General features: G+C 54.1%; 1 protein-coding gene across 7 annotated transcripts in view; it reads right to left on the bottom strand.

The window, feature by feature from the left end:
- The window catches only part of HIVEP3 (HIVEP zinc finger 3), a 459,420-nt gene that overhangs the window by 131,204 nt on the left and 303,302 nt on the right, over nt 1-24,914 (bottom strand). The window contains exon 3 of one of the 7 annotated variants that reach the window (XM_072771654.1): nt 5,276-5,344. The exons of the other annotated variants lie outside the window; for them this stretch is intronic. The gene's annotated coding sequence lies outside the window, so the exon portion shown is untranslated. The remainder of the gene's footprint in view (nt 1-5,275; nt 5,345-24,914) is intronic. 7 annotated transcript variants of the gene reach the window in all.

Raw genomic sequence — 24,914 nt, 5'->3', positions numbered from 1 at the left:
TGCCCCTCACAGTCTGGTTCCAGAGAGGATCCGAACCCTTGGGAGATAACTACAATAACACACAGCACAGAACATACCAGAAGGGGACATGAATGTGGGACGGGGTGGAAGGCCTTTTAAAGCCTCCATCATCCAACACCAACAAAGAAATCTGGAAATGGTCTTGCTTCAGCCCTCGGAAGCAAGGCTCACTACTTTAGGTTCACTACCCCCCCGCCCCCCTCCCCCGCAGCCTTTCTGACCTCCCAGGGCCCTAGGTGAGGCCTCCAACCTCCATCCTTCAGCCTTGACGTCCTCCTGCAGGGTGGGCCCGGCCTGAGTGACGGCCACCAAGTTCCCTACACACAGTATGAATTTTCACGTTCCACGCCTTTGCTCATGCTGCACCCTCTACCTTCTGTGCTCTCACGTCTCCTCTTCCTGCACCCACCCTTCCCTTCAGCTCCCCTATTAACTCTCCTTGACTATGTCGTGAACTCACCCTGCAAGCTCTCCTTCAAATGCCTTGTTTTTCTTACTTTTTCCCAACCAACCCACCCTCTCAGTAGAATTAAAAGCTCCCTTTCCAATGTTCCTTGCTTTGCATACGTCACCAGAGCTCTTAGCATGGTATAGTAGGGTATCCGTGTCTGATGCCCCCACTAGGTTGGGAGAGCACCGAGGCTCTGTGCCTGACACCTAGTAGTTGCTCCACATCCAGGGCACCTGGAAGGCCTTCTCCTGTATTTCCCACAGCTGAGGAGTATAGCAGCCTCTGTCACTCTGCCCAGAATTGCAGATAAAGTCCTCAGTGATCCCTTCAGAGCTCCAGGCACTTAACATTGTCGTGCTCCCTCCATCCTGGAAATCTGCCCCCAAGCCTTCCTGCTGATTTCCAACCTGCCCCTCAACCCTGCCCTGAATCTGATGAGACGAGAATCCCGGCTATGTCCTGGGGCACCTGGTGGGCACCACTTAGAGAGGGCTGGGTCAGAGGAGCTAGGGATAAGTGGCCGTGTCCTCAAGGGTGGTGGGCTGAAAGAGCCCCAGGGACCTGGGGAGGGAAAGGCAGGCACATGGATTCAGTAGCTGGCTCTGAGCTTGGAGGTAAAGGATCAACAGCAGTCTGGGGGTGGGGAGGAGGGTGTGATGGTTAATTTTATGTGTCAGATTGGCTGGGGCACAGGAGGCTCAGATATTTGGCCACACATTTTTCTGGGTGTGTCTCTGAGGGTATTTCTGGATGAGATTAGCATTCAAATCTGTAGACTGAGTCAAGCAGTGATGGGCCTCACCCAGTCCATAGAAGACCTGAATAGAACAAAAAGGCAAAGTAAGAGGTAACTCCTTAGCGTGACAATGCTGAGACACTGGTTTTCTTCCAGCCTTTGGTCTCAGACTGAAACACCAACTGTCTTTGAGTTGCAAGGCTGCTGGCTTCCAGCCTGGAACTTGTACCATTGGCTCCACTGGTTCTCAGCCCTTTTTCCCGCTGGTTCTGTTCCTCTAGAGAACCCTGCCTCGTTACAGACAACTGGCGTACAAATTCCATGGACCTCAGGAGGGGCCCACAGTCCTTATTCAGAGGCCTACTGGTGCAGCGGCTCTCCAGAATGGGTAGACATTCCCTATCTCCTGGCATCTGGAGTTGACCGCACTCACCTGGAGAAGCTCACTGCAGATAGACGCTACCTGTCGCCCCTCCATGGGCCCCCAGCACCCAACAGGTGCTCAGTAATGCTGACTGAACAAATAAATACCTCATACTTATCTGGGTAGCCCTATATAGTATGGGGCACAATCTCAGCCTCATTTCCAAGGCTCTGAGATAGGCAGGACAGGGCCAGCAGCCCCGGTGCCACATGAGCAGGTGGTCCAAAGAGGACCTAGAGCCAGTCCTGACAGCAGGGACCCTCCTCTGGAAGGGCTGAGGAAGGATGCCGCCCTGGGTCCAGGGGCCTCTGCCTTGCCCAAATCCATACAATCTCACGTGAACGTTCAGTGAGCACCTACTACAGGCCAGGTCCTGTTCTGGGGACTCGGAGTAAGTACATTAGTGAACAAAATGGACAAGAACGCCTGCTCCCCTGGACCTTACACTCTAGAAGGAAAAGACAAACAATAAACCAGACATGGAATAAATAAGTGAGTTATATAACATGTCAGCCGGAAGTATATGCTTGCAGAAAGCACAGAAAGAACAGAGGAGGGAGATCAGGAACCAGGGGTGGGAGGCGGGTCACAAATTTAAACAGGGGAGTTAGAGGAAGCTGTGTGGAGAAGGTGGCACTTGAGCGATGGCTTGGAGCAGGTGAAGTACTGAGTCGTGCAGCTACTGCGGTGGGGGGAACCTTCGCGGGCAAAAGGAACAGTCAGAGCAAAGGCCCTGGGGCGAGACTGCGTCGGGCATTTTAATTACTCGGCGCCTCACAGGCCATTGTGAGCAGTGCAGCCCAGGAGAACTAAATGAAGGTGAGGGCCGTGGGCCTGGCCCCCGCAGCAGGCCTCGGAGGCATACCCTCCCTCTTCTCGGAGAGCAGGCTCCAGCTTGGGCAAGCGACGAGAGGGGCAGAGGATCCCCGGCGCAGGAGAGGGCAGCAGACAGAGAAGAGGCAGCGAGAGATTTTCCTTGATTACCACCCTCCTCAGCTTCTGCTGGACACCCCGAAACTCCCACCTGTATCATTCCCGGGGACCAGCCTCCTTGCTGCCTGACTTCGGAGGTGGGCTGCACACCTGCTGGGACGCTCGCTGCTGGGGATGATGCTGGACGGGTTGTTTAACCTTCCACGGGAAGCCTTCAATGCCTACAGACCCAGCTCTTGAGGGCTGGGTGGAGGCGGGAGTTGGGTGGGGTGGGGGCTCTCGGGGGATTTGCAGGAATGAATCAGAGAAGGAGCTGGAAAGCGCTACAGGTAGACCGTGGAGGAGCGCGGGCACCTCCACTGGGCCTCTGCGGGGAGGCAAGGGCCCCCTCTGCCTCTGCCACACAACGGCAGGTGTAAGAAGCAGATCCGTTCCGCAGCCTAGATGAAGTTGCAGTCAGCAGCCTAATTTTAGACTGGGCATCTGCTCTTCCGTCCCAGAGACTCGGCTCTGTCTGGGATTCACTCCGTCTGCAACTGCCAGAGAAACCAATCCTGTTCCACGGGTGCAGGCCCTGGCGGTACCCACATCAGAGCTGGCCCCGGGGCCCCCGCCACGGGGAGGCCCCTAGGAGCTGTGCTACAGCAGGACATCTGCCTCCTCCTCACGGGGCTCCTGTCTCACATCCAACGGCCGTGGGTTCCTGGGGGTGCCAGCTTTGGTTTCCATTCTGCTTCCCCCAAAGCTGGGGGAGCAAATGTGGGTCTGCCTCCACCAGCACGGGAGGGCCCATTGGATGGGAATGGCTCTTGGCCATCCCCGCGCGCCCAGCTCTCACCCCAGAGGAGTAGAGCCCAGGAGGACCAGGCCTAGGAAGGCACCCAGGAAGGGTCTGCTGTCCCCAAGTCTCCCCAGTGCAGGTGACTTTTTGAGTTGGACTTTGAAGGCTGGGTAGGTGTTTATTAGTGGAAAGGGCCACTGGGGTGGGGTGGAGGGTGGGGTGTTCCACCTGAAGGAACAAAAGCCCGCAAGAGCTCTGGATGTTTGGGAATGCCTGAAGGCAAGCGGGGGAGGGAGGTGCAAGGGGGTGAGCCACCTGTGTGTCAGGGTTGTTGGGCCCTAACTCTGAGCCAGACTTGGGCTTATGCCCCCAGTGGGAGAGCCTGTGACGGGCTTTGGAGCGCACTCCCCCTATGGGTAAGTATGGGGGCTCCCAGGTACAAAATCCAGGCCCCTCAAATCCGGGGGAACCATCTTCCTTGTCCCCTCTGTCCGTGTCCCATCTGGCCCCGCGGGGCCCGCCTCCACTTCCCTGGCACACTCAGGGCAGTACCAACCACAGGGCCCCCTCCCAGACCCCCACCTGAGCACCGGGCCACGCGTCTCCTGACGTCACACCCACCCTCCTGGCCACTGGGGTCACTGCTCCATCCTTGCCTCAGTTCCCAGTCCCACGGGCAGGATCCTTCACTACTCTGGACTCAACCTTTCCAGCTGGTGCCGCCAACTCAAGAGCCCTTGAGAATGACCCCACGGTCCACCTTGGCCTCCTCTTCCTCCCTCGGCACCGCCCTGTGGTGACCAGGAAGGTTCTGGCTTGTGGAAGGTGAGCTCTCGAGGTTATGGGCTTTCTACATCCCCTTGCTTGGGTCCTCCAGCGCCTCTTTGCGATGTTTATCATTTATCCCTTTCTACAGGTGACAGATCAGGAGTTTGCTGAGGTTAACTGGAGGCTGGTCACCCAGCAGGAAGTGGTGGAGCTGGGGGATGGACCCCCATCTGTCTGTCTTTCTTCCTCTCCCCCTACCCCTGAGGGCGGGGCCTGAACAGCTGGTCCAGAGCAGAGGCAGGCGGTCAAGCCCTCTGGCCAGTTTTGGTGGGTCGGGGAGACCTGGAGGGCGAGACAGCCCTCACCCGGGATCCCTACCTTGACGCCCTCCAGAAAGAAGGAGTTAAAAGCTTATGTAAAGAGATTTGCAAATAGATCCTACAAAACAACATTTGGATGATTTAAGTGTTAAGGAATCAGAACCATATGGATTAAATGTCCCTGACGTTACGTATGGTTTTAAAAATTAGAAGGAAATGTACTGGGAACACATACACGTATAAAATATGTAAGGCCAGACCGCATTTCTAGCTTTGTGGACATGGAGTTATTTGAAAAACACGACACAGCATTCACCCAGCTTCTCCCAGGCTGGCCCTCCTCTCCCCTCCCCTCCCCAGGCCCTGTCTTCTCCCCACACCAAACAGGGCTCAGCTCCCTCCCCAGGGACCCAGCCTGAGAAAGAGACTTCCCAGAACAGCAGGCCTGATGCTCTAACCACAGGACCACTGGAGCCAAACATCTGGGTCGGGAATGGCTGGGGTTTCCCCGGGGGCCAGACGGGGTGGTGGTCGCAGGTGGAGACGGGGTGGTGGTCGCAGGTGGAGGGAGCCACTGGGAATGTCCCAGAGGCCTGGAAGGGCTCTAAGAGGAGACGCTGAGACACTGTGGGGAGGCAGGCGTTCCAGGTGTAGTGCTTTCGGTTCCTAATTGCTTCTGTACCTCGCTCAATTCTTCTGGCAACCGTGGTGGGAAAGAGTCATCACCCCCACTTCACAGGAGGGGAAACCGAGGCTCGGGGTGGGGGTGGGGGCTGGGAGCCCTGGATGGCTAGCAGACAAGGCACCAGACCACAGCCTGGGCTCCCTGTCACTCACTCACCCGGGGCTGCTCACACTGCACCTCCATGCTTTGAAGCAAACCAAAACCGTGAGTCCACGTCCAGTTTAACTGAGCATTAAAAAAAAAAAAAAAAAATTATTTAAAAAAAAAGGCTGGGTTAGCTCCTCAAAGCTGGTGTATCTGGCACAGTGTTTTTGAGGACTCCCTACATCCCAGTAAATCGGGTTTGGTCGCGGCTGCAAATTGCATGTGGCGCTGGGTCGGAGGGGAGGGTATATAGTGGTTGGTTCTGGAAAAGGTAAACTATCAGAAGCCACCTGGTCAAATCCTGGTGCGGAGGAGAGGAGACAGGAACATGGGGGGGGGGGGCAGGGGCATGGCACCTCCCCGACCCTCACCTGGCCCCTGCAGAAGGTGGCTTTGCTTCTCCTCTGCAGAGAAGGACACCCAGGGGTGGGCAGCAGATGCAACATCCCCACAGACACACAGCTGCATCCCGATCCAGGCCCCTCCGACACCGGGACCCCCCAGACGTTCCCCAAAGCTGGCCCCGGCTTAAGCAGAAGCAGGCCCTCCAGGAGCACTGAAGGCCCCCAGGTATAGGCCCAGCTCGGCATCAGGGGGGCGGCCACCGTGTCTGTCCCCTGCGGCCAGTGCAGGGCCAGACGTGGGTTCAGTGGGTTCAACGATCGGTAAACAGATGGGTGGGTGGAGGAAGGGGGCACCCCCCGCCCCGTGCTCCGTTCCTCACGCAGGACACAAGGATGCAGGACACAAGGGGAGGCCTTGAGGCTGACGGTCCGAGGGGACACATGCTCACAGCCCGTGCGGACTCCGGGGAGGCTGAGTTTGAGGCCGGGGTATCCTAAGGACATGGAACTCCCAGGGCAGGAAAGGAAAACCGGTATCAGGCGGGGGGTGGGGGGGTGGGGGAGTGGGGGGAGGGGGCTGCAGAGAGGGCAGGAGCCTCCTCCCTAAGCTGGACCCACGCCCCCTCCAAAAGGTGGCAGCAGATCCGATGCTGACGGGCTTCTCGAGACAGCCTCTTGACGTCCTGCAGTCGGCCGGCCCGGGGTAGAGACCTGCCCCTGGGCCCAGCCCCAGCCCCGCCGAGCAGCGCCCTGGCCCGCCGCCTCCCTCAGGGTCGGACCGCCCGGCCGTGCAGAGGCCCCCCGCCCCCGGCGCCCCCTCCTCTAGCACACTGGCTTCTTGCAGTTCGGGGGCTGAGTAGCCTGGGACCCCCTGTGAGACTTCTCATGCACAGAACCCACTGCCCCCCGGCGCCCCTGCTCCCTCATGAGCACCCCAAGTGATCCCTAGTCTCGGCTTTCATCCGCGTGCCCACAAGCCTCAGGCTGTCCCACTTAAGTCTTCTCAGTGACTTCCTTCCGCTCTTGAGACAGAGACCTCGAGTGGTCCCCATGGCCACAGTGCCCCCCACACCGCGCCCCGTCTCATGTCCGCACCGCTCCACCTGGGGCACAAGGGTATATTTTCAGCCTTCTTTGCCCCAGGGCCTTTGCACACGCCGTGTCCTTTGCTGGGAATTCTTTTTCTGGACAACTCCTCTTTCCTAGTTAACTCCTCTCCAAACTTTCATTTCATTTTGCATGTCGCCTCCTCAAGGAAGCTCTCACTGGCCCCTGGTTAAACCTGAACACACTCTGCATACTCTCTGTACACCTGTATACACCGTCTCTGCACACTGTACACTCACTGCACATTCTCTGTACACAGTCTGTATATCCTCTTATACCTGTATACACTCTCTGTATACACTCTGTATACCTGTACACACTCTCCCTGTACACTCTCCAAATACCTGTACACTCCCTCTGCACACTCTCTGTATGCCCGTGCACTCTGTATACATGTGCATATACTCTCTTTGCATATATATGTACGTACTCTGCATACTTTCTGTATACCTGTGCATACAGTCTCTGCATACCTGTGTACACTCTCTGCATGCTGTGCACACTCCCTCTGCACACTCTCTGTATACCTGTGGACGCTCTCTCCATGCTGTGCCCACTCCCTCTGCACACTCTCTGTATACCTGTGCACATTCCCTCCGCACACTCTCTGTATACCTGTGAACACTCTGCACACTCTATACCTGTGAACACACTCTCTGCACACTCTCTGTATACCTGTGCACATTCCCTCTGCACACTCTGTATACCTGTGGACACTGTCTCTATACCACATACTTCATCTTTAGGGCCCCCAAAGTATCAACATTTGTAAGTTCTTTTCATTTGTGTGCTGTTTTTGTCTGAGGACTAGCTTCCTCACTGAAATAGAAACCCCATGATTAGGGTGACCTGTATGTCTCCCTCACCACTGAATCCCCAGATCCTGCCACAGTGGCTGCTGGCCCCCAGGCTTTTCTCTGCACTCCCCAGGATACCTGGAGTGAGGCAGAAGATGGCTGCGGGTGTCACTGTGATCTCAATCTCCTCCCCCACCAGGGTGAGGTGGAAAAACACGGGACTCAGACTCCAGGCTCAGGTGTCTCCAGAATTCATTGTAAGAGCATGACAAGGTCACATAATGCTGCTGAGCCTCAGTTTCTGAATCTGTAAGATTGAAAGGATGTGCCAATATAGAATGACTTACATTTTGATTTATTATAGACCAAACTATTTCTTCTAGTCCTAGAGTCTGGGCAGAACTGCTTTCTATCTATCCAGGATCCTCTCTTCCCTTTCTTCTGGTAAGAGTTCCTTGGGGACTGTCGTCCCCAGCTCCAATCATGATTATGGCACAGGTTTCCATCATAGGACCCCCTTTAACCTGCCTGTGGCCACCTGTTTGGCTAAACACTGTAGTCCACTGGGCCAGGAGCCATCATGGGACCTATGATGGGCTCAGCGGAGAACCTCCCTGGGCTTCTGCTCACTTTAACAGCTGAAAGGAAAGGTTGCTTTACTAGCCGGGATGGTGAAGGCCAGGAGCCATCAGGGGCCCATGACCTTTCTCCACTCCCTACAGCTACTGTGTCACGTTGTACGGCAGAAAAAGCCCAAAAGAGCCCAGGGGCTCTTTTGCCTGTATCTGTTCTGTCCCAGTCTTGTGAGACCAAGGTCAACAAGAAAGTGTAAAAATAAAACACGTACGGAAAGTAAGAGTCTGATGACTTGATGACATTGTATCACTTCCTGGATTTAGCCATGCCTGACGTCCACTCACTCATCCATCCCAGTAAAACGAGGCCATAAGACAAAGCTCAATCGCTCCTCCTCGCCCTCACCCTCTCTTTTCTCAAACCAGGTAGAATTCAGTTTCTGTCCCCTGCATTTGAAAGAATGCTGTCCACTCCATCCATGTCCAAAGTTATCCCATAGTACTACATAGACAATCTCTTGGAAGGGAGTAGTAAGAAAAACAAGCATCCATGGGGATCCCTGCTTACTCAAACACGCCTCACGGTGTGTCCTGCTAATCCTCGTGACAAGAGTAGCCAATGATAGAGAAAGACATTGGAGTGATGGAAGATAAGGAACACTACGGTAGGGTGTTAATGACCTGCGTTCGAATCCAGGCTCGGCCATACACTAGCTGTGCGATGTTGAGCTGGTTTCTTAGCTTCTCTGGGCTTACCCTCCTCTATAAAATGGGCTGGCAATGTCTACCTCAAAGGTTGCCATGAGGAATCATGAGACGAACCAAGCAAAAGAGCCTAGACTGCTGTTCCGGGCTACGAAAGCCTTGATAATCATCTGCTGAGCCTGTCAGATCTAGAAGTCCTTTCTAGATAGTCCATGGGTCTTATTTCTAAGAATGGGTGCTGCCCATGGGTACAAAAGGAGAGAAATGTGTGAGAACCTCCGGGCACGTGACATTGGCTATTGGTTCCAGGTCAGCAGTGACATGAGGTTGGCTGACGGGTTTGCTTCCCCACATGTTGGCAGTCAGGTGCGTTCCCAGGGATGGCAGCTCCATCTGAGTGGTGACAGGTCACCGAGCGAGGAGCCTGTTTAGGGTTCCCAGAAGGGCCTAAGACGCTTCTACTCTCCCCTGGACAGTGTTGAAAGGATGGGCCAGGACTCCCCAAAGGCTGAACTTGACCCGAGTCCCCGTCTAATGTGTTCTTGGCTTCGCCGGGGTGAGGGCAGGGTGTGCCCCTCTGCGCTGGCCGGCCTGGGAAGTCGGACAGACTATGTTGCCTTCCAAAGAGCAATTCTGAAAACTGCTACTCAGAATAAATATTTTGGTTGCATTTTGCGATGTGGCTGTGGGGGAGATTTCCATTGAGTGTGGTTTGCAAGGCGATTCTCCTCTGTTGTTTACTCCCTGCGATCCCCACAGCCTGTTCCTGGCAGGCATCTGTGTCTGCTGCACTCCTGGGCCATTGGGACCTGGATGCTCTGCTCTGGAGAGGCTGGGCCGGCGGCCCTTCATGGGGGCCTGATGGTGACGATGCATTAGGCAGCTGGCCACCGGAGCCCTCACTCCCCAGCTCAACGTTGCCCTCCTTCGCCAGTCCCCGCCAAGCCTGGCACTCTCTTAGGAACCTCATTCCCACCAACTAGGGGAAACTGTAATTAGCTGAGCTGCTCTAGGCCAGGGGCTTGGAATTCCTGTGGGCCTAGAGATGTGGCCTTGTCCATTTCCTCTTCCCAGGGTGGCCCCCTGCTCCTGCTCCTTTCCACCCACTCACCTCTCCCTGAAGCCACAACCACACAGCAGGCCCTGTGCAGTCGGAGCCAGACCACTGTCTCCCACCCATCCCCCCCCGCCCCATCCAAACACCCTCTGGAGAGAAACCCTAGCCCCAGGGGCCTGAGCATAGCATGTTTCTTGGTTACGGTGACTGTGACTGCTGCCCCACCCCTTCGAGGCCAGGTTCCGAGGGCTGCCAAGGCTCTGGATGCCAGGCTTCGTGCTTGCTCAGATTGTGACAACCCTTGGCCAGCCAAGAGCCCATCCTTAATCTCAAAGACGAGGTAGGTAGAGGTGGGGGCATCACGCTTCCGAGCCAGCTCACCCGAGAGCTTTCCCTGCTCCCCGCTCCCCACTGCCATGGCCAGATTTCCAGGGAAAGATGGATTCATACGATCAGGGTCTGTCAATCAAGACAGAGAAAGGACCGGAGGGAGTGGTGTTTCCAGGCATGGGGGCAGGTGTTTGCAGCGTGGGACCCGTGGCCCAGGGAGGAGACGGCCCGCCAGGGATGGACCACAGGGATCCTGGCCAGGGGACCTCACATTGTGCCTGAGCATCTGGAATGTTAAAGACCCTTGTCGTGGAGGGGGGCCTCGCGGTGGTGTGAATATTGTTCTTTCTTCTATCTTTTTCACCTCCCCGAAGCCACCCCCCACCCACTCGCTCGACATGCATCCCATTCTGGTGGGTTAGGACCCACCAGTTACCATGATGAGGGCCTTCTGGGACCCCACCCCACTTTGTGGAATGAGGGAACAGAAGCTTCTGGAGGCCAAGGTCCATGCCCAGGGTCACGGAGCAGGGTGAGGCGGAGCCTGATTTGGACTCATTTGTCAGGACCCAAGTCCCACACTCCTTCCATAGCACCACGACTGCTGCTGAACACAGAAAGTGCCCAGGGGCTCTTTTGCCTGGGAGCTACCTGTAGTGGAAGCAGCCAGTCTGTCCCCACGCTGTGGTCCAGAGACCAGCTGCACGCATTTGGGAAGGGGCCAGGAGGACAGTCTGCACCCTAAGACGGAAGGGAGCTGACCACCCAGAGGCAGTGACGTGCGGCTGTGGTTCCACCGCTGTTGGGCAGACCAGGTGAGCCAGTCCTTACCCCCAGCTCCACTCAGCTCCACGCTCTGGGCTCAGCACCCGAGGGCTTAGCCCTGCTCATCACTGAGCTCATCTTGCACAGGCCTGGGAGGATGTGGGAAACCCAGGTCCATCTAGGGCTAGAATCAATCTTCTCATCATAAACCACATACAGTATGGGTGCCCTGGGCTTGCCCAGGCTCACCCACCATGATGTTATTGTAGTGTCCTAGGGGGGTCAGGGCATCTCTCTGGGGGTCTGACCTGAGGCCGGTCTTGCTGTCCTCATCAGAACTTCAGGCCCAGCTCACTTCACTGAGAGTCTGGCGCATGCCTGATTTCACAGCCACTCTCTGCACGGGCTGGGCCCTATGCCTCACATGCACGGCTACTATGTCTGGACCATGCCACGAAGTAAGATGGGCCAGGACCACTGAGCCCCCCCACCCCACCCCATCTAAGAGACACTGGCTGTCACAGGCAGGCCACACACAGAGGTCCCTACAGCCACAGCTAGGACACCGCACTAGCCATTTCTCTGGGGGCCAGCTGGGGGGCAGGCCTGAGGCTGGGCCACTTCTCTCAGGCCAAGCTGCTGAGCCCCCCAGGGAGTCACTCCACAAAGGGGTCACTCTGGCCTTGGCTGCATATACTCAGATTCCCTCCCGCCAAGCTCCACCTCCAGCAGGGTGTCACTCGAAGTGCCAGGGACAGTGGGGAGGGCTGGTGGCACTAAGCTACACGCAGGCATGCAATTTCCAGGTTCCCAGCCCAGTCACAGAGCCCAGCGCGGCCTGGCTCCCCATACAGACCCAACGCTATAGTCCATCCGCTTCTCCTTGAGCTAACTGCTGGGCCGTCTCTGTCCCAAGCTGGGCAAAGGGGTGTCTTCTCTGCTGGTGTTGCAGCCACCACTCGCCTCCTGCCCAGAAATGGCTCTGTGCCACCCTGTTCCCATGTGGGCTACTTACCCCGGGCAGGGCGCCCCAAACCTTTTAAAACAGCACGTGGAGTGTCAAGTCAAAGAGGACAAACTCCTCGTGGAAGTTCACCTCTTATGGAAATAATCATAACTACCCATTAGCCAGCATTTAACGAATGCTTCACGTTTCAGGTGTAGGTAATCCTCACAATAAAATCCGAGTTGTGGTGCAGATATTACCCCCATTTCACAGATGAGGAAAACAAGGCTCAAGGTCTGACTCGCTCAGAAGCCCTGCTCATCCCCCGGAAGCTGAGAACTGTCATGTGTCTTGTCAATGGGCTTCCAGGGCTGTTTCTTGGGGGCCCAGGGACAATTCACAGCTGAACTAAAATGTCCTGTGCTGTGTCCCCAGCCGGCAGCACAAAAGTGCTGAGCGCGGCTTCAGGGCCCCTGCCTGGCTGACTCTGGGGTCGGTTTAGGGGCCACAGGACACAAGGCCCCCCGGTGCTGTAATCTTCCACGGACACAGTGGGCCCGGTGCACGTCCTCTGCGCCAGCGCCGTGTGGAGCTGGCCTGTCCCCATCCACCCAGCGCCAGACACCTCCCTCACGGGGGTCCTGGCTGGTGAGACCCGAGGGAGGGAGGAGCCAGGAGGCCTTGGGTCCCCTTGCACGTGGATCCACTGCCACAGCTTGGGGACCATGGTGCCGGCTCCTCCTGAGGCGGACCGGCTGCTCCGGCTCTGATGTTCCTTCTGTCTGCAAATTGGTTCATTTACAAATCTGCTCCCGGCTCACCTCTGGGAATGGAGCACGGCTCAGACACATCTGTCCCCCTCTGAGGCTCTCCCAGATGACACTTCCTGGCTATTACATAATCAAGGAAGCCCAGCTCCCAGCAGCCAGGACTTTAATTGGAGAGCTCTCTCCCAAGGGCCTTGGGGACCTGGCTATGTCGGCCGAGGCCCTTTTACCTCTCGGCCCCTCTGGTCTCTCTGTGTCTCACACACAGACATGCCCCGGCACACATATTTGCACACCCCAGCCCAGTGGGGCAGCCGAGGACACATCTTCTGTTCATGCCATTGGCCACGTCCAGGGGCTTACATGCTTTGTGCTCACTGTGAATTATGCTGCCCTGGGGTCTGCCCCCACCAGGACGTCCCTCTGGGCACCACCACAGCTGGCTTAGGGCTGCCTCTTTCAGGCTTCCAGAGCCCTCTGTGTTTACCATGCTGCTGGGGATGCATCCGGCTGCTTAACTGGGCTAGGACCCCTCCAAGGAGGGGGCTGCGTCCGACTGCCCCCTGTGCCTCCAGCACCCAGCTCGGCTGGCCCTGAGCGGACACTGGGAGGGCTCATGAAACGGGCCAGTGAATTAAAGGAAAGATCTTAGCGAAAGCCCTGTGGTTGGTGACCTGGGCAGGTCTGCAAAAGCAGCCTTATGTGCAGATTAACCAGAAGCACCACAAAAAGTCAGCTCCTGAAAGACCCGTGAAATGAATCCAATGTTCAGAGGGGAAACTGAAACCCAGCTGGGGACAAGCGGCAGAGCCAGGGACTCAACCGAGCTTGCCCAGGCCTCTCTCTGTTCTCTTGCTGCCCCTGAACCTTGGTAACCCACTCTGGGGCATTCTTTTCCCCAGAAATGAATCCATCACCTTCTGAGCCTTGGGCCCAGCCTGAGACAAATGCTACCAAGACCCAGTCCCGGTGCTCAAGGAGCCGTGCAGACATGTACCCCAAGAGCTGTAAGGTGGGGTGACAAGTCACAGATGTGACACCCAGGGCGATGGAAGAGGTCAGAGGAGGCATCTTGGAAGAAGTGATATCAAATGGGGTCTCCGAGGAGAGCCGGTGAGAAGGATGAAGCTGGAGGGGGCGAGGGGAAGTGATGGTCCCATTAAAGGACACAGAAACGTGGAGCGATCCAGCAAGATGGGGCATTGCCCAGGCCCAGCGGTGAGGCTGAAGCCCGGAGGACAGGAGGGGACCCGCGCTTTGAGGCTGGCCTGGGAGGCCCCGGCCACGTCAGGATGAGCTTGAGAGCCATGCTAACCCCACGGGACTCCGGCTCGTGGGTAAAGAACCTTATAGTTGGAGTCCATGCCCCTTCCTCTGTCCTCCCACCATCCCCAGAGCGGCAAGACACTCAGACAGATGCCATACCCTCTCTCTCACCTACCGAGGCAGTCGGTAGAGGAGTTACACGCCCTTCCCGGCTCCTCCTAGCCACAGATGTCCTTATATCCTAGAGCTGGGGCTGTGATATGTTAGGAACTGACACTTGCACAAACCGAGTCCACGTTGACGTCAGGACATGCTGTCTCGAGGGAGAAGTCTTGTAAACAGCTTTGGAACTCTGGATGGCCAAGGCAGCTTCTCCTGGGCCTGGTGCGCGGAACGGCTCATGCACGCCCAGGGCTGCAGCTGGACGCTGCAGGGAGCTGAGAGAGGCCCGTGTTGGCTGGGCGTTTGCCCACAAGACTGTATGTACCTGCGCTGAGAATCCTGGAGCATCTACTCGGACCCTTGCCGGGGCCCAGGACACAGTAAAAAGTCAGAAACAGGAATCACAGGAGACTGGCAGAGGACAGAGCCAACTTAGAAGAACCGTAGGGCCTGGAGTCAGGCCCCTTGTGACCATCATCATCATCCCAGAATTTGGAGGCCCTGCCCTGTGCTGCCCTCCTGGTCCCACCACCTGGTGGTGACACTCACGGCTCACGGAGAGGCCCAGCAAGTTGTGGGGATGCAGGGGTGCTTCTGTGGGGCCCCGGGCCCATTAAATCCCTAACTGATGACCAGCTGAGAGGTCCTCTGTCCTAGACTGTCTTCTAGGAGGTGCTTCCCTCTGCTAAGGCCCTCTGACTGACCTCGGAGATCTCGCCAGGCCTCTTGTATGACAGATGTGGAAACTGAGCCCCAGCAAGGGGAAGTGGTTGGTGGAGGGTCACGCGGCGAGGGGAGGGGGAGGGGGAGGGAGGACCCAGGGCTCCTCACTCTCCACCTCACCACCCCCACTTCCTGGAGGTGACTCAGCGAGACAGTCGCACAGGAAGGAAGTGGGAAGGGAAACCCAGCCCGCTGGATTCCAGGTCACCACTTTGCTTGTCCAAAGCCACCAACCACCTTGGCCATGCGGCTCTGCCTCATGCCCGTGACCTTGCAGCCCTTCCTTCCCAAAGCCCCAGCTGCTGACCGTTTCCTCCAGGGTCAAGCTCCCTCGGCCTGTCCAGCGTCTCCAGGGACTCCCTGCCACACCGTCCCCTGGTGCTTCCCTCCTGCTGGGTCAGGGGGTCACCTCCACAAGCTTGGTGAGGGGCCAAGCCCGTGTGGGCCAAAGGTTCCTAAAAGAAACGAGACAAGGTGCGTAACAGCAGCGTCGTGTTTAATGACCGGGACTCTCGAGCCAGTGTTCAGTTTCCCTCACCGGCTGGCAGGGGAGCTTTGGTGAACTCGGTGTCTTTGTAAGTCCATAAAATGAGGTGAGAGGACCCAGTCTGTGGGGTGCATGGAGAATGGGATGGAATAATTCACGGAAAGCCCGCCACAAACTGAGCCGTGCATGGCTCTAGCCCTTGTGCGCTTCGCTGGGTGGACGTACACAGCTCACCTCATTTAATTCTTATGACAAACCCACAGAGGAGATACAATTATTCTCATTTAACTGGCGAGACGCCCAAAGCTCAGGGAGGCGAGGGCACACAGCCTGTGGCTGGGAGAGGCAGGCTCTGCACCTGGTCCAACCTGATGGCGAAGCCCCAGCCATTTCCCACCAGTTCTTGCTGCTGGGTGGTCCTCTGCCCGTGTCTGTGCGGGCAGGGCTCCTGTCCCCTCCACCTGCGTTCCAGAACTGTCCCTGCCACTTCCTGGGAGGGAGGTTTGGAGTCTCTGTGCCTCTCTGGTCCCATCCACACACTGGAGAATGCCCCCGCCCCCGGCCTTCCTGGGAGCAGAACGAAGGGGGTGAGGGGTGCACTGCAGCTCTGCAAACGGGACTGTGCTGTCTGGAGGCCAGGCGCTGCCAGGTGTTGCTCCTGTGACCCCAACGACTATGGATCGTGATCTGTGTGGCCAGATGTGGGGGTCAAGCCCGGAGCAGCGTCTCCCTCAGCCACCACAGGAAATGTCACAGGCCCCGTTAGCCTGGGGCTTTCCATATGCTGAGCACAGGCCTCTGAGAGTGAGGAGAGAGGGGCTGTAGGTACGAGGCTCTGCTTCACTGGCCTAGAAGTTCCTCAAGGGGCACGACCTGCTCCCAGCACCTGGGGATGGTTGTGCGCCCCCGACTCCAGCCCTGGGGCCTCCTGCTGGGTCACCAAGCAGGCCAGCTGCCTCCCCTCCTCCCAGCACCAGCACCACCACCTCAGAGACCCTGACTCCCCAGGAAGAAGAGACCATTCCCCCTTCGGGAGCCCGTATCCCCGCCTCAACCACAGAATATCACCATATCATCGTCCCCAAATCTCTCTTGAAGCCTTGTCGGAATAGGGTGAGGGTTTGCATAAATGAATACACTTCAACTTAACTGTTTTCCATCTGTTTCTCTCGCTGGACAGTAAGTTCCCTAAAGATACATGCTGTGTGTATCCATCTTCATAATTCTCAGTGACTGGACCACCTGTGGGGGGCGGTGGTTGTAGCGCATTTCTCTCCCCATCCCATCTCACCAACTTCTCACACCCCTAGCGTGTGTTACAATTGTGTGTAACAGTGAAGGACAGGGGCAGAGGACCACCCGGTGGATTCTACTCTAGGCAAAGGACCCGGCTGACGTATGTTGGGGCTATCGGACGCATTCTGGGCTTCTGTCTGGGTTCGGGCCTCTATTTTCAAAGAGCAAAGTCCTCATTTCCGTAATCTCTTCCAGAAAAGTGAGCTGCTGTTTAAGATACTTTGTGGGGTGGCACCGAGGACTAGGAATCCATCAAAAGCTCCATGAACTTATCTTCTTTTCACCTTTACTTTGCTTCTGATGAGTGCATGCGGCTCACACTTCCAGGACATATCAAACACCATGTGACCCGGACATGGCTGGACCATGTACACACCCAGCCTGTTGCCTGGTGCAAGGAGCCTTGGTAAAGGCAGCGTCAAAGGCTTGCAGGACAGGGATGTGCAAACAAAAAACAGTAGAAGGGGGCAGCCTGGGTGGCTCAGCAGTTTAGCACCTGCCTTCAGCCCAGGGCCTGATCCTGGAGACCGGGGATCTAGTCCCACGTCGGGCTCCCTGCATGGAGCCTGCTTCTCCCTCTGCCTGTGTCTCTGCCTCTGTGTGTGTGTGTGTGTGTGTGTGTCTCATGAATAAGTAAATAAAATCTTTTTAAAAACCCAAAACACGGGCAGCCTGGGTGGCTCAGTGGTTTAAGCACCTGTCTTCAGCCCAGGGCCTGATCCTGGAGTCCGGGGATCGAGTCCCACATCGGGCTTCCTGCATGGAGTCTGCTTCTCCCTCTGCCTCTCTTTCTCTCTGTTTCTCATGCATAAATAAATAAAATCTTAAAAAAAAAAAAAAAAAAGACAGCGGAAGGGATGCCTGGGTGGCTCAGTTAAGCAACTGCCTTTAGCTCGGGTCCAGACTCTAGGGTCCTGGGATCAGGCCCTACGTCAGCCGGGAGTCTCCTCCTCCTTCTCCCTCTACCCCGCCCCTACTCTCTCTCTCTCTCTCTCTCACTTGCTCGCTCTCTCATAAATAATTAAATCTTAAAAAAAAAAAAAAAAAGACAGCTGGAGTATCTGAGCCCCTAGAACCCAGGAAGTGGTTCTAGCTGCTGAGTCTCTGGTTCTCGTCTGAGAAAGGGAGAATAAAACTTGTCCTGCAGAGTTACTACAGGATCGGCAGATTAGAGTTTGTTACAACAGCCAACTCAGAGCATGAAGAGAGGCGATTCATCCATTCCACAAATATTAATTTAGCACCAACCGTGGGCCAAGCATGGTCTCGGGCACCGGGAACAGTACTTAACAATGTCATGTTAGATGGTGATCAAGAAGAGCAAAGCAGGAGATGGCGTAGTGGCAGGAGGAGGTTTTGCCATTTTAAATAGGGCCCAGAGAAGGTTTTCATCAAGGAGGAGGCATTTAAAGGAAGGCCTGAAGGAAGTAAGAGAGGAAACTATGTTTACTATATTTTTCCTCACAGGGGAAAAGCACATGCAAAGGCCCTGAGGCCAGAGTTTGAGGAACAGTATGAAGGCCAGAGGATGGGGGATAGATAAGACGTCATTGGCGGCCACATCACGGGGGCTGTGAAGGCATTTATAAGACCTCTGGCTTTTACTCAGACACAGGGAGCCACTGGAGGCTTTCCAGACAGGGTCTGAGACAACCTGACTTTTATTACACTGATCAATAAGCTTCAGCTTCTCCTTCCCTTCAAAGCCTTTATTCAATACCCAGGCCTCTGCACCTCCAGCTCAGATGCTTTCTCCTTCCTCAGCTTTCTTCCAGCTTTCTAATTCTATCCAAACCAGAAGGGCCTCCTCACGTTCTGTCAAGTACAGGCTGGAAAGAGGCCTTGCAGAGAGACCGTGGTCGGGAGGGGAGAGACACAGAGAGGAGCCTTAGGTGGAGGATCCTGGCCTCCCCCGACGCCCAGAAGGCCTCGGCGTCCAGCTCGGCTGCCGTGTGCACACACGCTAGGTGTACGGCAATGCCCAGGACCCCGGCAGCGTCCCCAGTCATGCTTCATCATCTGGGACAGCTCGACCAGAAGCAGAGATTTCACCCAGCTTGCTTGCCTATCAAAAGGCAAAGCCATTTGTTTTCAAATGAAACAATTCTTGGGGCGCCTGGGTGGTTCCGCAGTTGAGCATCTGCCTTCGGCCCAGGGCGTGATCCTGGGTCCTGGGATCGAGTCCCACATCAGGCCCCCTGCATGGAGCCTGCTTCTCCCTCTGCCTGTGTCTCTGCCTCTCTCTCTGTGTGTCTCATGAATATAAGAATAAATGAATAAATAAATCTTTAAAAAAATGAATAAAACCATTCCTATCCCTATCAGTGGTTCATAACCACTCTAGGGGGTCATCGGGCCCTTTGAGAATCTGTTAAAAGCCATGCACTGTCTCTCCAGATGATGAACACAGGAGATGTGTTCATTCTCTTATAATTTCAGGGATATCACGGATCCCTGAACGTTCAGCGAAGAAGCCGTCACCTGTGCCACGACTTCCTGTTCTGTTGTTCCAACTGAAGGAATGAATGAGCGAGCAAACGAATGAATGGAGGGTAAAGAATCCGCATGCGAGTAGGGGAATGGCAGGGGATGGATAGGACAGCCAGAGACCGCCACCTCTGGGCACCAGGCCGCTTGCCGATCATTCCTGAAGCCTTCGAGGAAGCCCCCCAGGAGCGACGTGTGGCCCCCCCGGCCCGGTGTCCTGGGCAGAGCCGGAGCTCCCCTCCTTGAGCTCCATGGGTGCCTCTCACCCAAACCCTCTGGGTGCCCAGCCTCCTGGAAGGCATCACGCACTTTCCTGCCTGTCTCAGGGTGCCCTGAACAACACCAAACAGAACCTTTCCTGGGTGACCACAGGGCGACCGTGGGAGTGTAGGCCCAGCCGTGTAGAAGCAAGCCGGCTCTTCCACGGACACGGGCTGAGCAGCCGCTCCCGGGTCATCCCCCCCGGCTCTCAGCCCTCCTCGGACCCAGGCTTGGGTCACTTCCTTGTCCCATGGCTCATCACCACATCTCTCACTGGGAAGCTTTTTTTTTTTTTTTCTTTTTTTTTCTTTTTTTTTTTACCCAATCTCATTTTCTTCCAATCGTTGTTCAACGTTGCGATGCAGGGAGACCTGCAGAGGTGACCGGGGGGTTTGGGGCCTCTGACCACACGCGAAGTGATAGAGCAGAGTCCCCACAGCCCCAGGGACCTGGCTGCTCGGCCTCTGCTGCCCCTTCTCAGCATGTCACCTCCTCCTTGGTGCCACGCTCCAGCCACCTGGGCTGGGCCTTCCCCGGGCCGACCCCGCCTTCCTCCTCTGCGCCTCTGGTGTGTGCAGAGCCTGCCACCAGGAACAGGGGCCACCCTGCTTGTCCTACAAGGAAGCTCCCACGGCTCTGCCCACACCTCACCCCACACCTCACCAGACCCGCTTCCTTCCTCGGTGAATCCCGTGTCCTCACCTCAACGGTGCCACCTACTACGTTATATTCCCAGCTTCTCCTCTGAACCTTATTTTTGGGGTGAGGGGTGGACGGAAACAGTCAAAGCTTGGATAAATACACACACAATTGTTTATGTACTTGTCCATCTCCTGACCTGCGGCTTATTTACCTTTATTTCCCCAGCAAACAGCACCGGGTACCCTGATGCTCCAGTACACCCTTCTTAATAAATATTGCCTTTGTGGAGCTGTTCTCTTTTCACCCCTGTGGCTGGATTTTGTGTTGTAACCTCAACCCGCTGCGGTCGGGTCCCACCTCTCCCCACCCGGCCTCCACCTCCAACCTGCTGGAACCTGTTTGAATCGTGCATAAAGCAGGAGGAAATGGGCAGCGAGGAGCTCTCTCTTGAGGCCGCGACCTGACTTCCCGCAGGACTCCTCTCACCTCCTACCCAGGCTTCGAGTTACCCTGCTGCCCCCCATGCGGCTGAGCTTTCTGGGAGCCGGGTTGGTGAGGTCACTGGATGGGAAAAGTCCTCTAGGGAGTTGTCATAGTAACCATGACTTTCAATTTCATGCAAGAGAGTCCCTGAGAAGAAAACACCGAGGGGTGGGGGAGGAGGGGTCGGAATCCGTCAAAGGCCTCCTAACATTGTCCTCTCGTACCCTTTTCTTTGCTTCTTACTGGTTTACATGCTCAAGGTAGATGCCATTATGTGTGGGCATCTGAGTAGAAGCTGCTTAAAATAGCCACTCGACTATTTCAGGGAGCAGTTGAATATGCATGAAGCTATTTTAGAAAAGATGTCCGTGGCCCAGCCAATCCAAACCCCATCCTTTCCCTTGGAAATGCCAAGAGAAGCTGAATGGGACCTTTCTTAGTCTTTCCCACTGGGGTGGGGGTTTTTCAGAAGCCACAGAAACGACACCATAGCTAATGTTGGCCTCGCAGCCCTGTCAGCTCTGGCTCTTGAGTCTGTGGTCACAGAGGCTCCTGGTCACACAGCTCAGGCCTCCAGAACCCTCCAGAGCCTTGGCGGCCTTCAACGACAACCACATTACAACTCAGCTTGCCTAGATCTTTGCAGGGAGGGTCTTGGGCATTTCCATCTGCTTGTTTACCTGTTCACTCAACACACTCGTAGGGATAGATGAAATGCACGAGGAGCATACTGGGTATGGGGCGCCCAAAGATCTCCAGGACAAGTTCATGAGAGACCGGTAGATGGTTGGGTGAGTAGAGATAAGGGCCATATAGGTCAAAAATAGATGAGCGGCTGGGAGAAGGAGCCCTCGCTTCTTCCTGATGGCTTGAGAAAGACGATGTGTGAGCTGAGCCTTAGGGGATGGGCAGATGGCCCACTAGTGTGAGAAGGCACAGCAGGCTCGAGGACAGGGAGATGGCTGGGTGTGTCTGCTGGTGGAATGCTCCAGTGGGAGGGAGGGCATGCCTGTAAGGAGCAGAGACAGGAAAGGGAGCCAGACTGTGAAGTGCTGGCCAGTGTCACCTTCTCTAAGCCCTCAGGCTGGGCTGGGAAGGCCTCCCCCTCCATGAACCCGCAATGCCTGATGTGCCCCCATCACTGCTCACAATCTAGACCGGAGGTCTCTTGGGACAAGGACCTGGTCAGAGGCTCCGGGGGATCTCTGCAACCTAGCACCAGTCAGAATTCTGGTTGAAAATATGGCTTCTGGAGCCAGACTGCCTGGGTCCCAATCTAGACTCTGCCTCTTATGAAGTGAGATCTTGGGCAAGTTAACAGACCTCTCTTTGTCTCCATTTTCACACCTGCAAAGTGAAGATATTTATAGCACCTGCCCCTTCTGGTGAGAAGTACACGAATTAATAGACGTAAAGGGCTTAGAAGTGTGTGTGGCCCGTCAGAAGCAATAGATAAAAGTAATAGCTGTGTTCGTTATCCTAACAATTCTGGCTTTTGTCTTGACAATGGAATTACCACTGATGACAATTTTTTCCTCCCCCCGCCCCCCAAAAAAATAGAAAAAGAAAGGGATCCCTGGGTGGCGCAGCGGTTTGGCGCCTGCCTTTGGCCCAGGGCGCGATCCTGGAGACCCGGGATCGAATCCCACATCAGGCTCCTGGTGCATGGAGCCTGCTTCTCCCTCTGCCTGTGTCTCTGCCTCTCTCTCTCTCTCTGTAACTATCATAAAAAAAAAAAAAATAGAAAAAGAAAAAGAAAACTTACTGCTTTGACTGATACTCATACATGTCCACTATCTAGAGTTTTAAGCACAAGGAAGAAGGGGGAAAATGCTGGCCCTTGGATAACAACCACATTTCTAGATACGGTCAAACCTCATTATTCACAGAGTCTGTATCTGCAAATTCACCTACTTGCTAAAACTTACTTGTAACCCCCAAAATCAATGTTCAGGGTACTTCACGGTCATTTGCAGACCTGAGCAGGACGGTGAAAAACGTGAGCCACCCTACACGCATCTTTCTAGCTGAGGTGGAGAAACACAATGCCACCTTCTCATTTCAGCTCTCCTATGTCAACGACTGTTCCTTTAACAATCTCTTTAGTGTCAATTTTTTTTTTTTTGGAATTTTTATGCTTTTCGTCGGTGATTTTGCTGTGACGTGCCTTCCAGAGAAAGTACGTGTGTTAGATAAGCCGCCCTCAGGTATGAGTTACATTACTGCTGGCCACGAACTCAACGTTAATGAACCAACAATATCTATTACATGAGGTGTTTTTGACAGAAACACACGTAAAATAACATTATACATTGATCCTTTGATAAGAATGTTGTGACCAGAGGCTCGCAGGAACCGAATACTATATTCCCCGTAGGAACAACGGCTCAGTGTTCACTAATTCAGGGTTTGTGGGAACCTCATAGAACATTAACTACTGGGAATGACAGGAATCGACGGTGCTTTTCTAGATACACAGATGCATACTTTTATGCTTCTTGGAACATATCCTCCATATGCTTTTGATAACTTTTTAAAAACGAAAGTCACGCATGAATATGTCAAAGGTACCTTTCTGTGTCCATAAATACAGGTCTCCAGACAGCTGCCTCTCTGTGAGCATTTCTTCAATTATTAACCAGTAGTTCCCTACTGATGGCCAATTTGGTCATTTCCTGTTACTCACTGTTATAAGCAACACTATGATGAACATCCTCATTGGCAGTAATAAAGTAGCTAATGTTGACCTTACTGGGGGCGCAGCCTTCATTTTAAGTTTTATAAGTATTATCTTGGATGAGGTGCACTACAAGCCTATGGTGGTGATGTCATGATGATCCCACTTTACAGAAGAGGGCTCTGGTGCTCAGGGAGGTTAAGTAACTCCTCCAGGCTTAAAGTTAGGTCTCTCTGACCTCTGATGCTTCACTCTTAACCATCGTGCTCTGGCTGTCTTCCTCCATATACCATTGCAGGCACTTTTTTTTTTTTTTTTTTTTTGCAGGCACTTTAAAAAAAATTTTATTATTATTATTTTTTTATAAATTTATTTATTGGTGTTCAATTTGCCAACATATAGAATAACACCCAGTGGTCATCCCATCAAGTGCACCCCTCAGTGCAGGCACTTTTTGATGGTTTCCTTGGACCTCCTGTTCAGAAGTGGACTGCCAAGGGGAAGGTATACACATTTGAAAATGTGGGTACACACTGTTAAATCCACCACCCACCCCAGAAAACGTCTATCAATTCACAGCCCGTGAGGAGTGCCCAAGTATCCCTGGGACCCCCTTCCTCATCTCTCCAAGGATTCTTACTCTTTGAAATAGGCCCCCAGAAGTACATCTCAATTCTTTAATGTGCTTTGACTCCTGGGGACTACACTTTTCCTATGCTTACTATACCCTGTATTTTGTCTCATGCAAATTGCCTATTTGCAAGGTGCCTGATTGTTTTTCTACTGACAATCTGCCTTCACTTAATTTATGAGCTCTTCCGATACTGGTGGTAGTAACCTTGTACCCATCATATGTATCTTGAGACATTTCCCTTAATTGGTTATCACCCTTCGACCTCGATTATTGTGGTTTTGATTCACGGAGTCTTTAATTATTTCCTTCCATTACTTCTGGATTTGTTTTACAGTTCAGGACGCACTCTCCATCTCAATACAATACAGAAATTCCCTCACTGTTTTTCTTCTAATAGCTTTACGGCTTCATACCTTTTTTTTTTTTTTTTAATCACCCAGAAATTTATTTTGGCACCAGGACTGAGGTATGGATCCAGCTTTGTTTTGTTTCTCTTCTGCAAGTAGCTAGCAGGTTGTCCTGAGAGTTTGTTAGGAATCTTCTCACTTTTTTTTCTCTAATGCTAAGTGCTGCGCTCACTTACGGCTACTTCTAGGTGTTCAGTTCTGTCCATTGAGCCAAAGGCTTACTCTTTTACCAACACTGACTTTTTTCTTTTTCTTTTTTTTTAATTATTATGATAACACTGACTTTTTTCTAAGCTATTCAGTCATGTTTATTTTTCCAGAGGTATTTTCTAATAATTTTATGAAATAAAATTTTGGGGATTTTATTTAATTTACAGACCAATCCACAGTACTTTCTTAAGTTTATTCTTGGGTCTTTTATGCTTCTATTTCTTTTGCTGCCACAATCTTCAGTGGAAACGTTTCTAACCAGCCCTGCAGGAAATGACCACTCCCTCACCCAACACCGTGCCTTTCCTATGTCACTTGTCACCCCAAATTACAATTATCAGTTACACGCTGGGCTCTCTAAAGGCAGGGTCCCCAATCCACCTATTAGCACATCCCTTGCCCACATATGGCATGTGGTCGGGGCCATGGAGATATCTGTAGGATGAATGAATAAACCAAGAGACAAATGAATGAAAGACACTTTTCTAGAAAGCTAAAAGGAAAGTGAAAGGACTCTATTACA

Source organism: Canis lupus, chromosome 13, assembly GCF_048164855.1.
Source record: "Canis lupus baileyi chromosome 13, mCanLup2.hap1, whole genome shotgun sequence".
Classification (NCBI taxonomy): Eukaryota; Metazoa; Chordata; class Mammalia; order Carnivora; family Canidae; genus Canis; species Canis lupus.
The sequence above is the reverse complement of the archived record's forward strand: the minus strand, read 5'-3'. Positions and strand labels throughout refer to the sequence as shown.